The 20,280-nt window shown below is 47.3% G+C and overlaps 1 long non-coding RNA gene across 1 annotated transcript in view; it reads right to left on the reverse strand.

The window, feature by feature from the left end:
* Window positions 1-992: 992 nt before the first annotated feature.
* Window positions 993-20,280, reverse strand: part of LOC132661469 (uncharacterized) — a 28,883-nt gene continuing 9,595 nt past the window's right edge. Inside the window, exons 3-5 of the long non-coding RNA XR_009602236.2 lie at window positions 4,917-5,043; window positions 4,343-4,825; window positions 993-3,176 (exon numbers count right to left, since the gene is read on the reverse strand). This is a non-coding gene — a long non-coding RNA (uncharacterized LOC132661469). The remainder of the gene's footprint in view (window positions 3,177-4,342; window positions 4,826-4,916; window positions 5,044-20,280) is intronic.

Here is a 20,280-nt window from a genome sequence, read left to right on the forward strand (position 1 = left end):
GAGATGGCGAGCCTGTGTCTTCTCTCTTGGGAGACACTAGTTTGCCCACAGAATCCATCAAGGATGGTGTTTAAAAAGCATCCCCCTTGGAGAGACGGTTTTTCTTCTTCAAAGAGAAAGGAAGAAAACGTTTCTGCCCTCCTGCTTTTCAAATGAAAACAAGTAGCATAAAACTTTATTCAGTAAGCAAACCTCATGCCAGATATGTTTTAGATTTCCAGGTACAGAATAGTTGAGTCGGGGAAGAGGAAACATGGAGACAGAATGGGCCCTGAAAATAGAGAAGAAGCCATGAGAAAGGGGAGAGACAGACAGACAGGGGGGGAACGAGAAGGGGGTGGTGCAGGCAGGGAGACAGTGAGGGGCGGGCAGACCGTAAGTGCCAGAGGAGGGAGACACCAGGGGGAGAGAGAGAGGGCACAACCCCCTCCCAGGGCCCCCTGCTTCTCCTTCCCCAGAACCAGTTTCTCTAACTAGGGTGTATGCTGGCTTCCTCCACCTGCTCTGTACCCCCCACCACTCCTCACCCGACCCACACCTCCATTTAGAGACCCACTCCCACCGGGCCTGCTCCTTCCATGTGCCTCCTGCTTGGATCAAGGGCACATGTGACAGGTGGCCCCCTTGCTTCCTCTCCCGTGGTGGCTTGCGTGAGGGATACAAGCTCCCGGACGGTGGGGGGTGGGGGTGGGGAAGGGTGCTAGCTACCACCTGCCACACGGGGCGGGGGTGGTGGTGCGGTGTTGGGGGGGGGCACGAGCCTGTGCTGTTTTCAGTTTTCACATCTGGAAACTGGTGGTACTAATCGTACCTCATCTGCTTCCAGCACTGGACTCGGAGGTTTTGGGGTGTGTGTGTGTGTGTGTGTGTGTAGGTGTGATAAGGGATAAGAGAAAATGATGCACAAATAGGAGTTCTTGCTTCGTGCGTGTGCTCCTCCTATCACTTTTTTCTGTCCCTCTCCTCCCCCCACCCCTGCTCTTTATCTCATCTCCTCCGACCAGGCCTTCCCCAAGGCTCGTCTTTGCTCCTATCAACTCCTCACTCCTTCACTTCTCTTTCTGTGGACTCAACACTGCCCACAACCGATGGCTCACAGGATGGCATCTGCCTGGAGCCGCGTGCCCCTGTGGCGCCACGGACCCAGTGTGCCCACCGAGGCCTGGGGAGTGCCCCCCGGGGCACCCTCAGACCGACCCTTCTCCTACAGGAGTGTTTCCGCGGATAGATGCCCTCAGCTTTGATTCCTGGGAATGCTGCGGTGCAATGCCTCACAGGAATCTTCTTTCAGTTTGCTCCCCCCGCAATGGGGAGATCAAAACCCAGATGAGAAATAGGATGAGGCCTCACAGCGATGAAATAATGAATGACAGCAGAGCGAGGTGAGGCCTCTGGGCTGGAGATTCTACAGACACTTGTCACGCCCGGGTGAGTGAGGGGCCGCAGGAGGACAGCACTCCCCCAGGCAGGGGGGCAGGCCTGACTTTTACAGGCTGACAAAAGAGCATAGGGGTTAAGAGCACAGACTCAGGAGCCAAATCTTGGCTTTACTACTTCCAAGCTGTGTTGCTTTAGGAAAGTTACTTAACTTCTCTGTGCCTCAGGTTTTTTGTTTTTGTTTTTCTTGTCTGTAAAGTGAGTTGTCATGGGGATAACTCATCAGACAAATCAAATAAGTGCACGTAGGCTGCTTACAACGGTGTCCAGCATGAAGAGAGTACCACGTAAGTATCTTATTTAGCAAGTGCTATGGTAGCTAATAGTGACATTATTTACCCAAGTTTGTGTGTTCATATTTCTCAGTCAGGAGGCTCTGGGGACTCTGCGTCCCCACTGTTCCTTGTGCCAAGTCTTGCCTCACCTTCCTCCGTGCTGTCATCATCTCTCAGAAGTGAGACCGGGCGTTCATCACTCCGCACCCCGCCCCCGCCTCGGAGCCCTGGTGCGAGCTACTGCACATGTACCCGGGCCCGTGACATCACCAGGCGGGACAGACGTGTGTGTGCGGACAAGGGGATGACATGAAGGGAGGGATGAAATGTGCCTCCAGGTCCCTGTTTCCCCTGCCAGGTGATTCAGGCACGTGGCCGCACGGGTCACTCCTGGCCAGGCAGGCAGGGGGAGGACAAGTGGGTCTGAGGAGATAAGGACAGGATGGGGGGGGGGGGCAGGTGGCTCAGGCCCTGTGCAGGGGCTGACTTGGTGCTAAGGCAACAGGAGAGAAATGAGCAGAGTTTTATTTAAGAGCCATCTCTCTGGGGCCACCTGGAGGGCGCAGTCGGTTAAGCATCTGACTCTTGGTTTCGGCTCAGGTCATAATCTCATAGTTCATGAGTTCGAGCTCTGCATCAGGCTCTGCCCTGAAAGCGCAGAGCCTGCTTGGGATTCTCTCTCTCCCTCTCTCTTTGCCCCTCCCTGGCTTGTGCTCTCTCTCTCTCTCTCTCTCTCTCAAAATAAATGAATGCACTTAAAAAAAGAGAGATAGAGAGATCTCTCTGACTCTTGGATGGAAAGGGGGCTTAGCACAGGGCAAGCTGGGAGCTTAGCACAGGGCAAGCTGGGGGCTTAGCACAGGGCAAGCACATGGAGCCGTCGTGGGAGGAAGCGACAGAGGCCTGCATCTAGGTGATGGCAGTGAGGAAGGTGCAGAAGGACAGACGAGTTCGACTATAAAGGGAAGAATTGGCCAGACTTGGTGACCACTTAGATGTCAGCAGTGGGGAGGAGGAGAGACTTCCTGGGTGGCAGGTGGTCTCCAGAATAACGGATAGGAAAGTGGTTTGTCAACTGTGACAAGCTCTATGTTGTCAAAGAGGTCATTCCACACAGGGCGACCCCACAAGGAAAAGGGGAAAACGGTAGTGTTTCTTGCTTCCATTAAACACAGATTGCGCCCCTACCAGAGGGAGCAGGCAGACGGGGCCCTGGTTTGGAGGTGCTCACATTTGAACTGGGGAGACAGGCCCTCTGCCTGAGGAGGCCCCATACTTCCTGCCTCACCCGGGCTGGGTCACAAACCACAGAGGACTTGAGCCTCCCCCAGGGCAGGGACCTCCAGGCCAGCCTGAGTTACCACCACCTCTATGTCTCCCACCCTTCCCCAGAGCACTGGGTGACATGTAGTTTCAAGTCGCAGTTACTGGCGTATCCAGACGCTTGTCAGCTGGTTGCTTCATCTGTGAAATGGGGATGACGAGAGGAGGATTAAGAAACACATGTAAATTTCCAAGTACAATGTTGGCACATAGTAAGTGTTCAATTAAATGAGGCACTCTATCACTATTACTGCTTATTACTATACTTAGCACATCCCCATCTGGTCTTTTCTCCCCTTGCCTTCAATACCTCCAATACTTCCCAGCCCCTCTCCTCCCGGGAAGACTTGTCTAAGATCGTTAATCCTCCCCCACATACACCTGAGGACTCAGTGGAGGTCTGATCAAACCGCCCCAGGTTCCAGGTGGAGTCTACTTCCTTCTTTGAGTGGATCTACTCTACTGTCAAGAGAAGAGACAGAATCGGGAAGGAGAGAGAACCTTCTGGTTTCTGAGGTCTTCCCAGCACCTACCACATCACTACACTACCTCACAGCCCTAGACGAAGGGATCGTTGCCTCACTTTATAGGAAAGGTAAAATGAAGTATAGAGAGGTCAAGTGGCATGACTGAAGGTCCTACAGAAATAACCAGAGACCAGGATTAAATAGGGCACTGTCTGATTCAAAAATCCGGGCCCTTGCCTCTGACCCCGACAATCTCATGGAAACTCCCATCCTTGGACGGGTAGGAGCGGCCGTCCCTTTGATTAAAGCTAAAGGAGGAAAGTCAGTCATTCAGTTCCATGGGGACTTCCAGATGGAATCACCAAAGCAACAAAGTATGTTTTAGACCTAGATAACCCAGACTGGCGGGATGTGTATCCCATTCCTCCTGGGTGTGGCCCGGACACAGTGACGGTTGTGAAATGGAAGGGCCATGAAAGGAGTCAGGCCGAGGGTGTAGGTGAGCAGACACGTATCTGGGCAGTGTCTCCAGTACCCCCAGGGCTCTAGCCCAGGCTGTGCCAGAGACAGGCTGTGAAGCAGAAGCAATTCCAAGTCCTAAGCCCTCTTAAGGGCACAGAGCACACACTCTGGCTTGATTAATGGGAGAACATTAGCATCTGCTCTCTCAGTCTGCTCTCTCACTCCTTCCTGGCTTTTAGCCACCGGGAGGAGGTGTTCATATTTACCACAGCCTGCCCTTTTGCGTGCAGTTTAGACATCTCTTTGCCATCTATCATTCGACCGCAGGTGGAGGTGGAGTCAAGAGTCCTGGATTCAAATCCAAGCTCTGCCATTTACCAGCTGGGGACTGTGAGATTTTCACTGGTTAGGCGAGGGCACTAGGCTTAGGGAGGTCACTAGGGTAAATGACAGAAAAGGGTTTAAATCCAGGTTTTTGCGATTCCAAATCCAAGGCTCTTGCCAAAAGAACATCTGGTCCATGGAGAAAGGAAAACTTCAGCAAACAGAACATCTTTGCTTCGTCTCCTACTGACATCTGAGACACAGCCAACCAACCGAACTCAACTACCAGCTGACTCAACGTGTTAGGCAGAAGGTCAAAGCTCTCTCTGTCCCGTTCAGGTTTCATCCGTAAAGACTCCTTTGGCTGCATGAGATTGTACCTCCTTTGTGGGATCCCATGCCATCTTCTGGACAGCACAGACTAGCTATGGGTTACCTCAGCCTTGGGAGGTTCAACCTTTCTCTGGAGGGCAAATGCTGACCAGGAATTCAAGATGGCAGGACGTGGGGAGTGGGGCTGAAGCAATCCATGTGCCCCTCAGGATGATCTCAGTAGGGCACTGGGTGACTGAGGACCATATACTAGGCCCCGGGAAATGGGAAGCCTTCAGCTCTGAGATATTCCCACCTTGTTCTCTATGCCCATAAAAGGATAAAGTCAGTGTGACTTCTGGAGACCAGGCTGCCGGCCAGCACTTTGTGAAGTTGTGTTCCGAGGATGGCCCCTGTAGCTTGTCTTTCTTGGTCTCCTTTTCCTAGGAGGAGATGGAAACACACTTTGCATTACATGGTCACAGAGTCCAAAGAGAAGTAACTTATTACTCATTCATTCATTCATGTATTCATCCTGCCAGGCACTGGGCTACTATTGTAAAAAGACAGAGCATGGCCTCTGCCCTCCCAAGCTTAGTGAAGTGACATGAGATCTGGGGCAGGTGGACCAGGGCTCTGCCTCAAGCCCCAGAATTTACTACCCATATGATCTTACCTGTTCCTAAACCCCATGAACCACAGTTCCCTTGGGTGTCAGATATGTGTGATGATGCCTCCCTCCTGTGATTCATGTGAGTGAAAGGATTTAAACAAGCAAATGCAGACGTTCTTTGCTAACCATAAAGGTCATATCAATTTCAGTTACCACTGTGAATAATGTGACCATTATTATCGCTACACTTTTCCCCTGGGGAGGTTTTCTCTGACTGACCTGTGTCTTGTGCCAGAATCTGGATAAAATTTACTTCAACCGCAGGCTCTGACAATATTGATTGATCTACTTGAGATCATTAACCTACTTAAAAAAAAAAGCACAAACTCATGTACTGTAAAATTCACCCACTTAAAGTTCAATGTTTTTTAGTATATTCACAGGGTTGTATAACCATTGCTGCATCTAATTTTAGAACACTTTCATTCCACCTAAAAGAAACTCCATAGCCATAAGCAGTCACTCCCGTTCACTCCCATCAACCCACCATAAGCAAACATGAGTCTTTTTGTCTCTAGAGATTTGTCTCTTCTGGACATTTCATATAAATGGAATCATTGAATGTGCTGGCTTCTTTTACACAACATAGTGCTTTCAGGGCTTACGTTGTAGCATGTATCAATATTGCCTTTCTTTTCATTGCTAAATAATACTCCATTTCATAGATAAAGCAAACTATTCATTTCATCATCAGTTAGTAGACATTAGGTTATTTCCACCTTTTGGCTCTTATGAACGATGCTGTTGTGAACATTAGAATACAAGTTTCTGTATAGACCTGCGTCTTCCTTTCTCTTAGGTACGTACCTGGGAAAGGAACGGCTGACTCGTATAGTAGCTCTGTGTTTAGCGTTTGGAGGAACCGCCACACCGTTTTTCAAAGCAGCGGCAGCATTTTACATCCCCACCAGCAGTGTTTGAGTGTTCCAACTTGTCCACGCCCTCACCAACACTTGCTATCTTTTTGCTTAAAGTCATCCTAGTAGATGTGAAGTGATCGCTCCTTAGAGCCTTGATTGCATTTCCCTAATGACTAATGATGTTGCCCATCTTTTCATGTGCTTATTGGCCATCTCTAGATCTTGCCAAAATGTCTATTCAAATCCTCTGCCCCATTTTAGATTGTGGCCTTTCTCTCTCTTTTTTTTTTAAACGTTTATTTATTTTTGAGACAGAGAGAGACAGAGCATGAACGGGGGAGGGTCAGAGAGAGAGAGGGAGACACAGAATCGGAAACAGGCTCCAGGCTCCGAGCTGTCAGCACAGAGCCCGATGCGGGGCTTGAACTCACGAACCGCGAGATCATGACCTGAGCCGAAGTCGGACGCTTAACTGACTGAGCCACCCAGGCGCCCCTGTGGCCTTTCTCTTTTTATGATGAGCTGAGAGTTCTTTATATATTTTGGATACAAGCCCCTTATCCAATATATGATTTTCAAATATTTTTCTCCCGTTCTTCGACTTGTCTTTTTTTCTCTTTTTTCTTCCTTCCTTCCTTTTCTTTCTTTCTTTCTTTCTTTCTTTCTTTCAATATTTTTTAATGTTTATTTATTCTTTGAGAAAGGGAGAGTGAGAGAGAACAAGCAGGGGAGGGGCAGAGAAAGGGAGACACAGAATCTGAGCCAGGCTCCAGGCTCTGAGCTGTCAGCACAGAGCCCGATGTGGAGCTCGAACTCACGGACTTCAAGATCATGACCTGAGCTGAAGTCAGACGCTTAACCGACTGAGCCACCCAGGCACCCCTCTTTATTCCCTTTCTTGATGGTATTGTTTGCAGCACAAAAAATTTAAATTTCGATGAAATTCGATGAAGTCAATTTATCCACTTTTTTCTTTTTCTGCTTACGTTTTCAGTGTCATGTAACGTCTACTTTTAAACTTCTGTGTGTCTGTTATTTCAACAAAGCTTTGAGATTAAATATCCAGCATGATTTCCAAATCAAGAAAAAAAAAAAGCAGTGAATCATCACTATAATCTTAAGTTATAGTAACTGAATAAGCCCAATTGAAACCTTCTTGCTGTGGAAGAAATGAGGAAAGGACGGTTGAGGCAGGCTAGCAATGTGCCTCCTCCCCTTACCATCGCCAATGCAAGATACTTGCACAGGGACTTTCTTTAAGGAAGAAAGAGTGAAGGTGCCCTGGGACTGAGAGATGAAGGAGTGAAGCAAGGCAGTTATATATGCTGCATTTGTGTCCAAGGGCCAAGCAAAGCCAAGTCTGGATTCCTAGGCCACCTTTTCCACCCTCCCCTCCCCGTTTCCCACCCAGGAGGGCCTGTGGGGATGAGGAAGCTCTTCAAGATGGCTGACAGAACACCAGGGCCTTTGAACATGCTCTTCCCTCTGCCTGGAAAGTTCTTTGCTCCCAGTCCTTCACCCAGCCAACTCCTACACCTCTTTTTTGCTCCTATTTCATTTGTTGGTTCCTAAAGAAAACTCCCCCAATCCCTACCCATCCTACCCCCGTAAGATCGGATACCCCAGAATACATTTCATAGCTACCTGTACTTTTCCTTCGTGATACTTTTCACAATTTTTAACTACATATTCATTCTAATTACATATTTTATCATCCGTCGTATCTAAAATTTTTTGATGTTTATTTAGTTTTGAGAGAGACAGCGTGAGCAGAGGAGGAGCGCAGAGAGAGGGAGACACAGAATCCGAAGCAGGCTCCAGGCTTTCAGTTGTCAGCACAGAGCCCAATGAGGGGCTGGAACTCACGAACTGTGAGATCATGACCTGAGCCGAAGTAGGAGGCTTAACCGGCTGAGCCACCTAGGCGCCCCTATCATCTGTCTTTTTTAATAGGCTGCAAACTCCATGAGAACAGGGCCTAATGTTTATTTTGCTAACAATTATAGGCTTATCGCAGAGTGTGGCATAAAGTAGAATCTCAAATACTTGTGGAATGAATGAATGAATGAATGATTACAGGAACTGGAAATCCCTCCCGAATGGCCCATTTGTTTTCAGAGGGGTTTGTTTTCACAGTCTTTATGGAACCAGAGTCATACAAGAAGGTCAATCCCCCGGGGTGTGTGGGCGGCTCAGTTGGTTTAGCATGAGACTCTTGATTCAGGCTCACACCGTGATCTCACAGTTCATGAGTCTGAGCCCCATGGTAGGCTCTGCACGGACAGTGCAGAGCCTGCTTGGAATTCTCTCTCTCCTTCTCTCTCTCTCTCTCTCTGCCCCGTCCCCACTTGTGCACGCTCTCTCGCTCCTAAAAATAAATAAATAAAACTTAAAAAAAAAAAAAAAAGAAGGTCAGTGTCCGGTAGACAGAGCAGGTAAAAAAAGCCTGTTTCTACCCATTAGGTGGTTTCAGAAGCACGGGACCTGCTCCTGCCATGGGTCTGACAGGATCCTCAGGATGGGCAGGGAGAGCACGGAGGCATCATTGATCAATCCAGGTCTTCATTCTGCTACCCCTTGTGCTGGTGTCGTTCTCAAGCCGGTCCTCTCCCACCGGTGGCCCCACAGCCACAGGTTGGCAGGCTTCCTGCTTCAAGACTGGCAGACAGGAGACCTCTCCCCGACAGAGCCAATGACTGTCCACGAACGGGGTCTCACCAGACCACCGGGAGAATCTGCCCAGCTCTGAATCGATCCCTCGGGATAAAATAATGAAATACACTGATGGGCCAGGATTGAATCATAGGCAGGACTCAGGAACCAGAAGGAACCACGCGAGCTGCGAGTGGGGGCGGGGCGAGCCCCCAAAGGAAACCGGACATGTTCTGATCAGCTGAAGGGTGAGTGAAGGTGGGAGAGGCAGAGGAGTAGCTGTTCCCTGCGAGGGTTGTCTGAGGCACAAACCCGATCGTGTTGCTCCACTGCCTTCAGGACCCAGTGAGCAAGGCCGTCAACATGTGGCTGCAGCCCATGTCTCTGAAATGATTCCCTGCTGCACCCATGCCCACACGTGTACTGCTTTCCACCATCCGTGGGTGGGCCTGTGCCTCCATCATCCTTCAGGTGCAATGCAAAAGCCCTCTTCTGCAAGGAGCAGCTCGCTGTCACGCCTCCTGGCCCTCACAGAGCCGGCTGCACCCCCCTCCCCACGCCCCCCACCACCCTCCAGCTTCCACTTTCCCCAGGGGGGAGAATACTGACTGCGCTATTCTGCCCCCATGCATTTACCCCTCCTCACCCTGGCCCTGCAAAAAGCCTCCCGACACATACTAGTCGCTTGATGACTGCTGGTTGAGTTAATTAATTAGCCTGCCAGGCAAAGGAAGACATTGAAGACTGTCCTGAGGGCCTGGTTCCTCTGGATATAATTTTAGTACAGACTGGCTTAATCAGGACACTTGCACTGGGGGGGGGAAAAACCGAGGCTCGACTGAAGTTTTCCCCTGATTCACTGAAGAGAAAAGAGATTTCATTGTTCTTTTCAGTTATGATGCATCCTCCACTCGGGCACCAAGACCCTGTATGATCCCTGCCAGCAGGTAGTTCAAGGCCCAGCCATCCCACCACTCTAGGGGTCTGCGCCTGGCCTCGGGCATCAGTGCAGGGCTCAAAGCACATGCAGCAGGCCCTTGAGAAGGCAGGAGAGGCTTTCCACTGCTTCCCGGGTGGCCTGGGCATCTGTCTGCCACAGTTCTGCCCACCCAGAGTCTATCTGTCTATCTGTCTGTCTGCCTGTCAGTCTCCAGGTCTGAAGCTGCCTGCTGCCAGCAGCTGCCTGTACCTCCGTGGCCCTGCTCTCTCAGGTATTACAGAGGGAGGTGAGAATGTTTGTATCTCTACCCCAGGCATCCTGCAAGTAGCTATTATGGTCCATTTTATCAGAGACGGAAATGGAGTCTCAAAATGGCAAAATAACTGGCCTCGCGTGCCTTTGTCTACATAGCTAGACATTACACTTTACGTTATGTGACTAGCCTTCGGAGAAATAGGGGGTGGGCTTGTGGATCTCTGCATGGAGACAGTGCAGGCCGCCCCTCACCACTGACAGTAACGTCCTACTCCTCTGACCTCTCTGCCTCACCCTCGTTGCTCATCCATTCTCAAATATTTATTTTCTAGGCACCATTCTAAGCTCTGGGATACAGCAATCAACAAGACAGGCATCGGACCTTACCTTCCAGTAGATACGAAAGAAAATACATACAGAAATAAGTACATAATATAGTTTTAGATAGTTGATAAGTGCTATGCAGAAAATAATCAGGTATTGTGGGGGTGCCCGGGTGGCTCAGTTGGTTAAGTGTTTGCCTTCAACTCAGGCCATGATCTCATGGTTCATGGGTTTGAGCCCCACATTTGGCTCTCTGCTGTCAGCATGGAGGCTGCTTCGGATCCTCTGTCCCCCCCCACCCCTCTCTGCCCCTGCCCTGCTCGTGTGCTCTCTCTCTCTCTCTCTCTCAGAAATAAATACATAAACTTAAAAAAAAATCAGGTATTGTTAATATTCTAGATCTTAAATTGATTGGTGGGTTCATAAGTGTTTATTATGTTATCATGCTTCACAACTTACCTATTTTTTCCATATATCCTTTGCGCATTCTTTGAATTTGAAATTATATCAGTTAAAAGTTCTGCTTATAAAAAAGATTGGGGTTAAGGGCACAGAAAGTGATTGTGATGTGGAGTGGAGGTCTCTCACATGAAGTCACCAGGGAAGGCCTCTCCTCAGGTATATATTTCAGCTGAAATCTGAAGGACGAGAGGGAGTCTACAGAGCACCGGCATGAAGGAGAAGCAACGGGGCAGCAGAGGAGTCGGTGAAGACCCTGCCAGAATACCGGAAAGTTCTAGAAGCACAGAGGCTGGTGAGCCCAGAGCCCAGGGACTGAGAGCTCTGGACAAAGAGAAGAAAGAAGGTGGGCCACGTAAGAAGCACGGACCTTGCGTGCAGAGCATGTGGGTGTTATTCTGAGTGTAATGGGAAGCGGGTTTTTTTATTACAAGATTAGTCTCTCAGGACCACTGAGGGAAACCACAGTTGCCCCTTCCCACCCCCCACCCCCCCAGCTCCTCCCCTCTCTCCTCAAGAGGTCAGGACTTATGTGGAGATGCCAGCGCCTAGCCCCACCCCTTTTTCCAGACTCATCAACTCCCAGAGCATGAGCTCTGTTTTTATAGCACGAGGAAGCAGAATAAATAAAGGTTTACCTTTATGCTGCTTTTACAGGCGACATTAAATCCATGTTGCTAATAAGTTCCAAGTTCAAGTATGCCTGTAAAACGATGCTCTAGTCACTTGATTTACATTGGCTGACAGTGTCTTCACCAAACCATTTCACCCCCTTAGTTAGGCTGATAACCTCAATCCTGCCATCTTTGACCCAGTCATTCGCCAGCCGTGTCTGCCCTGGACCCCAGCCTTTGGGTAAGAGAAGAGAATGTGGGGTAGTGAGTAGAGCCTGGATGTCTGGTCTGGAGACCTCGTTAGCATCTGCCATGTCTCTTATCAGCTAAGTGACTTTGGGCAAACCACTTAGCCTCTTTGAAGAAGGCTCCCTTTCCACAGAAATAAAGTATGGGAAAAGCGCCTAGTAGCGCAGTGACTGGGATGCACGAGGAGATCTACAAAATGAGCAGACTCCAAATTTCGTTACATTCATAAATTAACAATTCTGAATCTATTAAATAAATCTGACCTACATTAGTGCTGCCTCACTGGTCACTCAGCATTTTTCTTACTGTTTTCTTAGCAACTATACATACTCACTGTAGAGTATTTGTGAAATACTAAATAGCATAAAGAAGGAAATTCAAACCATAATCCTGCCACTCAGAGATAATTACACTTAAAATACCCACGTGTTTCCTTCTAGGCTTTTTTCTCAGTACCTATTTCACATTTGGATCGTATTCTATTCTATTCTATTTATTCTATTCTATTGTATTCTTATTCATCAAGTACTCCACTTTATCAATTTCCTAAGTCACCGAAATATTTTTTGAAATACAAGAAGTAAACAAACGGAAAGATCTCTGTTCTGTGGGAATGAACAGTAGGGGTCAAGAGCAGACGTAGAAGCAGCAGATCTCAGGCCGCTTCAGGGAGATGGTGGCCCTGGCATGGCGGAAAGTATTCCGGTTCCGAGTGGTTTTGGAGATGGACCCGATGTGAGCAGTCAGAGAGAGATCACAGGTAATTCCTAGTGTTTAGACCAAGCATCTGGGTGAAAAGTGGTGCCATTTACGGAGCCAGGGGAACTGCAGGAGCCACAGATCTGGGAGTACGTTCTTGGCCATGGGACAGTCCCGCCTTTTGGGTCCTCCGGGAGACTTCAGTGGTGGGGGTGGATCTGGGTGAGTGCTCAGACGCAGCTTACACATGATCCTTGAGATGGTGTAAAATGCTTGGCCAAAAAGGACCCTGTGAGCAATTCACTGAGCATCAGGTTACATTCAGAAACTAGGGCCCGCCTTTTCTGAAGAAGGAACTCATAGATATGCCGTTAAATGCTGACACAGCATGTGTCCCTCATTCCTCAAATAATTACTGGCTGCTTACTATGTACCCAGCACTGTTCTAAACACTGGGCGTGCAGCAGTGAATGGGTACAATTCCCTGCCCTTATGGAGCTCGTATTCTAGTGGGCAAGTCAATAAGTGATATATAGTATATTCAGTTGGGGTAAGTGCTACGGAAAAAAATAAAATAGGGAAAGGGGCTCGGGGTGTAGAGGGGTTGGATTGCAATGTGAATTAGCATGGTTAGGAAGGCCTCACCAAAAAAGGGGACATCTGAGCCACGTGGGGATGAGAGTCTAAGGGATGATGAATAACCAGGACACCTTGGGCCTCTTGCGGTGACTGATATAAAGAAGGACTAATGAGATAAGTTCTGATGGTCTCAAAGCAGACAATGGTGGTAGAGCTGGAATGTTGAAGGCAGACAAGATGTATTCGCCTAAGGTTTTCAAGAGAAACAGAACCAATAGGATATATCCTATTTTATTTTTATGTCTGTCTATCTATCATCTATCTATCATCTATCTATCTATTTACGTATCTATCTTTCTATCTATACCAGACACACACACACACACACACACACACACACACACACACACAAGATTTATGATAAGGTTTAACTCATTTGATTGTGGAAGCTGAGAAGTCCTATAATCTGCTGTCTGCAAACTGGAGCCCCAGGAAAGCCAGTGGTGTAGCTGGAAGGCCTGAGTACTGGGAGCAATGAGGGCAAATCTCTGTCCCAGCTCAAGCAGCCAGGCAGAGAGCAAAGTCAACTTTCCTCTGGCCTTTTGTTCTATTCAGACTGAAGCCCAGACACATTTGAGAGGGCCACCTGCTCTACGCAGACTACAGATTCAAATGCTAATCTCTTCAAGAAACACCCTCACAGACACATCCAGAAGTAATGTTTGACCAGCTATCTAGACATCCCATGATGCAGTCAAGTTGACATGTAAAATTATCTATCACAGAAGGGTAGGAAGGGGTGTCAGGAGCACACAGAGCTCTTGACTGCTCTCTGGACTCCTGACTGATGGTCATATGGAAGGCTGGAGGAGAGCCTCTCATAGACAACAAGGGTTGCTGTAGGCTGCTTTCTCGATTTCTGTTGATGGCAGTCTGAGAGACTAAGGGAGGGCACACTTCATTTGCAGAGGTCTTGCAGAGGTGGAGAGAACTCAGGATGGGTATCCAAGTGAGAACTCTTCTGTATTGGATGCCAGATACTATGAATTTTATTGTGTTGGGGACAGGATATTTTTATATTCCTGTAAATATTTTTGAGCTTTGTTTTAGGATACGGTTACTTGGAAACAGTTCAATCCTCTCAGGGTTTGCTTTTATGATTCATAAAATATCCAGTGATATTTTATGGTCCAGAGCAATAATCAGTTTAGGGATAATTATTCTTCACTACTGAGGCAAGACCTTCTAGAATATTCTATTCAATGCCCCATGAATTACAAGTTTTTCCTGTGTGGCTCATAGGAGCAGGACTATTTCTGTCCCTAGATGGGCATTAGGAACTATTCCTTTAATCTTTTTTTTAATAGATTTTTTAAAGGTATATTTATTTTGAGAGAGAGAGAGAGAGAGTGAGCATGAGCAGGGGAGGGGAAGAGAGTGAGGGAGACACACAATCTGAATCAGGCTTCAGGATCTGAGCTGTCAGCACAGAGCCTGATGTGGGGCTCGAACCCATGAACCATGAGATCATGACCTGAGCTGAAGTCGGATGCTTAACTGACTGAGCCTCCCAAGCGCCCCTCTTTAATCGTTTTGAATGCTTCCTTCTCTGACCTTTGGTGGTTCTCTTGCACATATGTGCTGATCATACCCTGCTAAAAACTCAAGAGGACCTCTTTGTGGATCCAAGGGTCTTTCTCTTCGTGCAGCTCTCGCCTCTATGGTACTTTTCCCAATGTATATTCTAGCTGCCTTGATCTCCCTGCTTTCTCAATTTCATCTCCCAACTGAAGGAGTCTGCTGGGCTTTGCTTGGGTTCCCTTCCCTGAGTTATGGCCTAGAAGCTCAGGTCAGTAACTTTGGGCAACCATAGGGCTCACCACGTTTGTTCCTTGTATCTCCGGGACCACTGTCTTTCTTTGCCTGCTTATCAGTGTCTTAAAAACTTTTATTTTCTATATTTTGTCTTTTCTTAGTTATTTCAACCCCAGTCCCTATTATTATGCCATCTGGATCAAAAGTGGAGTCTTTCTCCATTTTATTTCCTTTTTTCTACAATGTAGGAAAGATTCCTACAGTGTAGGAAGATTCCTTAGAAATTATCCATAAACTGCCAAAAAGATCATGTCACTCTCCATTGACCCAGATTACTTTAATAATATGACAGCATTTAAGAAATGAAACAAATGAAAAAACTCTCTTGACTCTTCTAGAAGCCTGAGTAATTTTAAAGGCACAACACTTGGCTACTGACCTCCAGAAACTCACACTGTAATGGAGCCATGGCTATATTAATAAATGGCTCTAGCAAGAATTAACTACTCTGTCATCCTGTTTGTAAGTGGATGTAGCATCTCTCCCTGCAGCCTATGGGCTGAGAGGAGGGTAGGGTGGAGCCTGAAAGGGACATACAACCCAACATATTCATTCCTAAACTGGAGATTTCAAAAGACTGATAAACGGAGCAGCATACATTTATCTGTAATGCTTATCTTCAGAGATTTAGAGCAGTGGCTTGAAAGATACCAATACAGGTATAATTTTTACTTCAAATAATCAAAGGTGGCAGCTGGGTTGGGAAAACCCAAGATTAAAGTCTTCCCGGGGCCCCTGGAAGTGCCATCAACGTTCTGGCTTGCAGGCCGCTGGTTTGGGTGGTTCACTTAGTGGCAGGTGGCAACATGGAACACGTGTGGACATTCAACTTTTAGGGAAGACAGCCTTGGGGTGAAATCCCAACATCACCATTTTTCTGTGAGCTGGGACCCATCACTGGTTCTCCCTGAGCCTCAGTTTCCCCACGCTATATTTTTCTATGACTTTGACAGTGCCACATCTCAAGTAATAAACTTCCATCGGGGATACCTCCCTCTCAGAAATCCCAATCAAACCATCTACTTTCTGTTAGCAGTCCTGTCCCATGCTGCAGTTTATGTTGTTTAACTTTGAGCTTTCTTATTTGCAAAAAAATCCAGGCTTGCCAGGCTCAGGCGTGTTCCACAATCTCTGCAACTTTTTTCTTTGCAGACTTGGTCTGGGTTACTTCCAGTGATGGTGACTCTCACGTGTGCCATTTCCATTTTCCTAATTCCACTTTGGGAGACAGCCTGTATCCAAAGACTGGGCAGGTCTTCATTATAGTACTTGTCACATTGCTTTGGGAATTATTTGCTACCTTTAGCGATTGTTCCAGTTAAAGATGAAACCCTTATAAGCTAGGACTAAATATTATTCACCTTGATATTACTGACATCTGCTCTGTCAAAGAAAAGGTAGCAAGAGCCCGCTTCAGATCCTCTCTCTCTGTCCCTCCCTCGCTCTCTTCTCTCAAAAATAAATAAACATTAAAAAAATCTAAAAAAATTGAAATAACAATGAATCGACTACTAGAAGAGCAAACAGACATCATGTTTGGTGAGGATACACCTGAAGTAGCCAATGAAGAGCCCTACAGAGAAGAATAATTTAAGTGAGGCCAGCCAGAACCCAAAGAATGTGCAAGGCATCCTTTCCGGAAAGCAGCTCTGAAATAAGCGAAAGAGGCGTAGTCTCCACTATCAGACGGACTTCAGTTCAAATCCTAGCTCTTCTGTGGTTAAATGTATGACCTTGGACCTGTTGTTAAACCCATCTGAGTTTCGTGGTATTTAAAAACTAAAAAGGAAAAAAAAATAGTAATAGTAATACTAAAAAAACATAGTAATTATTAATGCTCTTCACCAAATATTTCTATTTCTTCTTTGGGTATTTGGTGAGACTACACTTCCCTTCTCCCTTGATTTTAGGCATGGCCATACTATTGACTTTGGCCAATAAAATATGGAAACCTGTAAGCTAGTGCAAGAATTGCTCCTGTTTCTTCCTCTCACCCTATAAAGATTGGGAACATTTCAGAAATCTTCATCATCCGGGCTTCTGAGTGGGTTTAAAGTACAACAGATTCCCTACCGACCTAAATAAAAATAACCTATTGTTGTTTTGAGCAACGAAGATCAGGGTGTTGTTTGCTATTACAGCTTAACGAAGCACAGTCTTACTGATACACATATTCATAGGTTGTTGAAATAATTAAGTGAGACGTTTTTAAAATGTCTGGGTCAATTTTTAAGTCTTTGCAGGCTTGACGTGGCTGGGTTGAAATATGCAAAGAAGACATAAATTATTTAGTTTGAATACGGCCATCTTTTTGGTGAGGCAATAGCACGTGAAGCCTATGAATCAGAGAACTCCCAGCCTCAACAATTTTCAATTAATGGAGCTGTTTACAGCCTTATTGGAAAGAACACACACACACACACACACACACACACACACACACACACGCAGAAGAGCATGCACACACATGTGCATCTATTAAGTAAAGAGTAAGACAGTATATACCAAAGAATAAATCTCCAGGGCTGGCCATCAGGATTCATCAAGATCTAGTTAGGTGTGAACTGTGTGGTAAAGGGACCCAGTGCGGGGAGAGAGCTGTTGTGGCTGGAGGAAATGGGGAAAGGGGTCTGAGAGAAGTCTTGAAGATGGGTAGGTGATAAACAGTTGGAGGATAAAGACTATGAGTTTCTAAAAACTATAAGACACCATCTAAAACATTGCAGTTCTCAGACAAGAAGTTGCATCTGCATATGAAAAGCTGCACTTTTCCCTTTCTTTCCAGGGAAGATGATATCACCAAAACAGCATGGCCTCACACAGCTCTTGGCACATATTAGAGACTCAATAAATATTTGTTGGTTAAATGTATGAGTGGCTGGATAGTCGGGCTTTGTAGAAGGACTGATCTGGGTTAGAATCTCAGCTCTCCCTCTTACTGTGTGACCTCCTAGAGGCTACGTATCATCTTTGTGGTTTACTCCCCACATCAGAGCCTACTTTTATGTTCGGATGTATCACAGTGCTTCCCAAGGGCGGCCGCTCAGCAAAGAGACTAGGCGAGCATCTTCTCCTGTTGTAACACAGCCCTCATAATGACCACAGTCAACACCTTTCACGAAGTGAAGATGCATTCTTGGCATGAAAGGAGTTTTCTAATATATCGCTATCATAAAATGTGCTGATAACATCATCATGCCTACAGCATCTTCCTTTTATTGGCTATTTTCTTTAGGATCAGCTTCAGAATTTGGACTCACTGAGTCAAAGGCAATGAACATATCCACGGAAAACTTGACATCTCAAAGGGGCGGTACAGGAGGCAGCCCCAGCTGGTGGTGGGATGGAGCATAATTATGAGCCCAGTTCAGCTGATGAACTTCGATTGGATGGAAAGTTCTGCTTGGACTTGTCCGCAGATTCTGCTTAGCAAAGTGGTTTTCTGGTGAAAACTCTTTCCCGGTCTTAAATTAATCTTCAGTCTTTCATGTCGCCGCTCTCTCTCACCTCTCAAACCTACCCGCCTCACCTCTGGAGTTACTACAGTTCTGGATTAGCAAGTGATACCATCGGGGGGGGGGGGTGGTACCGCTGGCTCGGGAGTTGGCTAATTATTTCCTGTGCAGTGTGTGGGGCCATCCTCACTCCTCAGATGTCTGAGTTCCTTTTCATATCTTTCTGCACTACAGCTTTTCAGCGTGCTTATCAGGTAAATTATGGATGCTGATTCAGGTTCCAGCAAAAAAGGGTAAAATCCATAGTGCTGCAACAACAGATGGCATTTTCAAGAATGAGAGGTGAGCACACAGGACTCTTCTTGGAACCAAAATGTGCGTGCACACGCGTGCGTGTGTGTGTGCGTGTGTTTCTCTCAGGGTTTTATTCCTCGGTATATCCAGTTCATCCAACAGTATTTCACATCTGAAAGCAGGACCTTCTACTTTCTCATATTCGATCTTCTCCAGAGCTCTCTAACTTGGTGAATGGCACCAACCATCCATTCGGTGGGGCAAAGGCAGACGCCTGGAAGCCCTTCTTGATGCCTCCTTTTCCCTTAAAGCCTCAATCCTCTCATTCAATCTCTGCAATCTGTAGCATTTCACCTACTAACCCATCTCGGAACCAGGCCACATTCTCTCTCTTCACTGCCACCACACCGGCTCAAGCCACTGTCACCTCTCCCCCGGGAGCCCTTCATTTCTGGTGTTCCCATGATGTCTTGTGGCAGAAGAGGAGATGAGCAGTCCAGAACCCTTCAAGGAAAGACTTATTGACCAGCCGTGGGGCATGTAGACCGCAGACAGCTTCACTGTTCCTGCCGAGGCTGCCTCCGCTGCTGACGGGCCACCTCGCCTCAGGTCATGCCTTTCCCAGGGCATTCTGTACAGGTGGCCACCCTGGGAAGCCGGAATGTCTGATCATTTGAGAGGTGGTAGCACAACTTTGACGGACCTCGCTCCAGAGCTCTCCAGCAGGTTAGCGGAGGCATTGTCAGCTCAGGCTTTATCGCGGTGTCTCCTCCTGGAGAACTCAACCTGCAACACCCCTCATCCCGTCTCCAGTCCTTCTGCACCCAGCAACCACGGCGATCTGTGTGCACTGTGACTTGAATGATAGCAGTTAAACTCCTCACTGCTGCCCCACTGCTTTGAGGCTAGAGCCCCGAATCCTGAGCACAGGTCTATGGCCCTTCCTACTCTTCCCCTCTCGTCTCACACTCCTCCCTTGCGCTCCGTTTTACAACTCGGCCACACCCGCTCTGAAAGTTCCCTGGGGCTGCTGTAACCAAGTACCACAGACCCAGTGCCTTAAACAACAGAAACTCATTGTCTCACAGTTCTGGCTAGAAGGCTACAAACACAAGGTGTTGGCAGGGCCAGGCTTCTCCCCAGAACTGTGAGGGAAGCCTTCCTTGCTTCCGCCTCGCTTTTGGTGGTTTGCAGGCATCGTGGGCATTCCTTGGCTTGTAGGTGCGTTGCTCCAATCTTCCATCGTCCCATGGCATTCTCGCCAGGTCTCTGTCTTCGCGTGGCCACCTTCTTATAAGGATGGCACATTGCATTAGAAGCCTACTGGTCTCCAGTAGGACCTCATCTTAAGTAATTGCAACCGCAACAACCCTATTTCTAAATAAGATCGTATTCTGAGGTACCCGGGGTTAGGACCTCAAAGTATTTTTTTCCCCCAATATATCTTTTTTGAAGGGGACATAATTTAATCTGTAACACTGGTGTGATTTGGTCCCTGAAAGCAGCCACGCTCATTTTGCTTCAGGTCTTTTGTATATCCTGTCCACAGACTCTGGTCTCCTATCCACGCCTGTCCTCCTCTTGATCCCAGTTGAAAACTCATTCTCCTTAGACAGACTTTTCTATTCCACCTCCTCCCTCAAGCTAGGTCAGCTCTTTCCACTCACCGCACTTTGCGTTTTTTTCCACAGCATTTATCACCACTTGTAATTATGTATTTGTTTGAGCAAATATTTTAACAAAGCCTGTCTC

This window comes from Panthera onca, chromosome D1, assembly GCF_046562875.1.
Source record: "Panthera onca isolate mPanOnc1 chromosome D1, mPanOnc1 haplotype 2, whole genome shotgun sequence".
NCBI lineage: Eukaryota > Metazoa > Chordata > Mammalia > Carnivora > Felidae > Panthera > Panthera onca.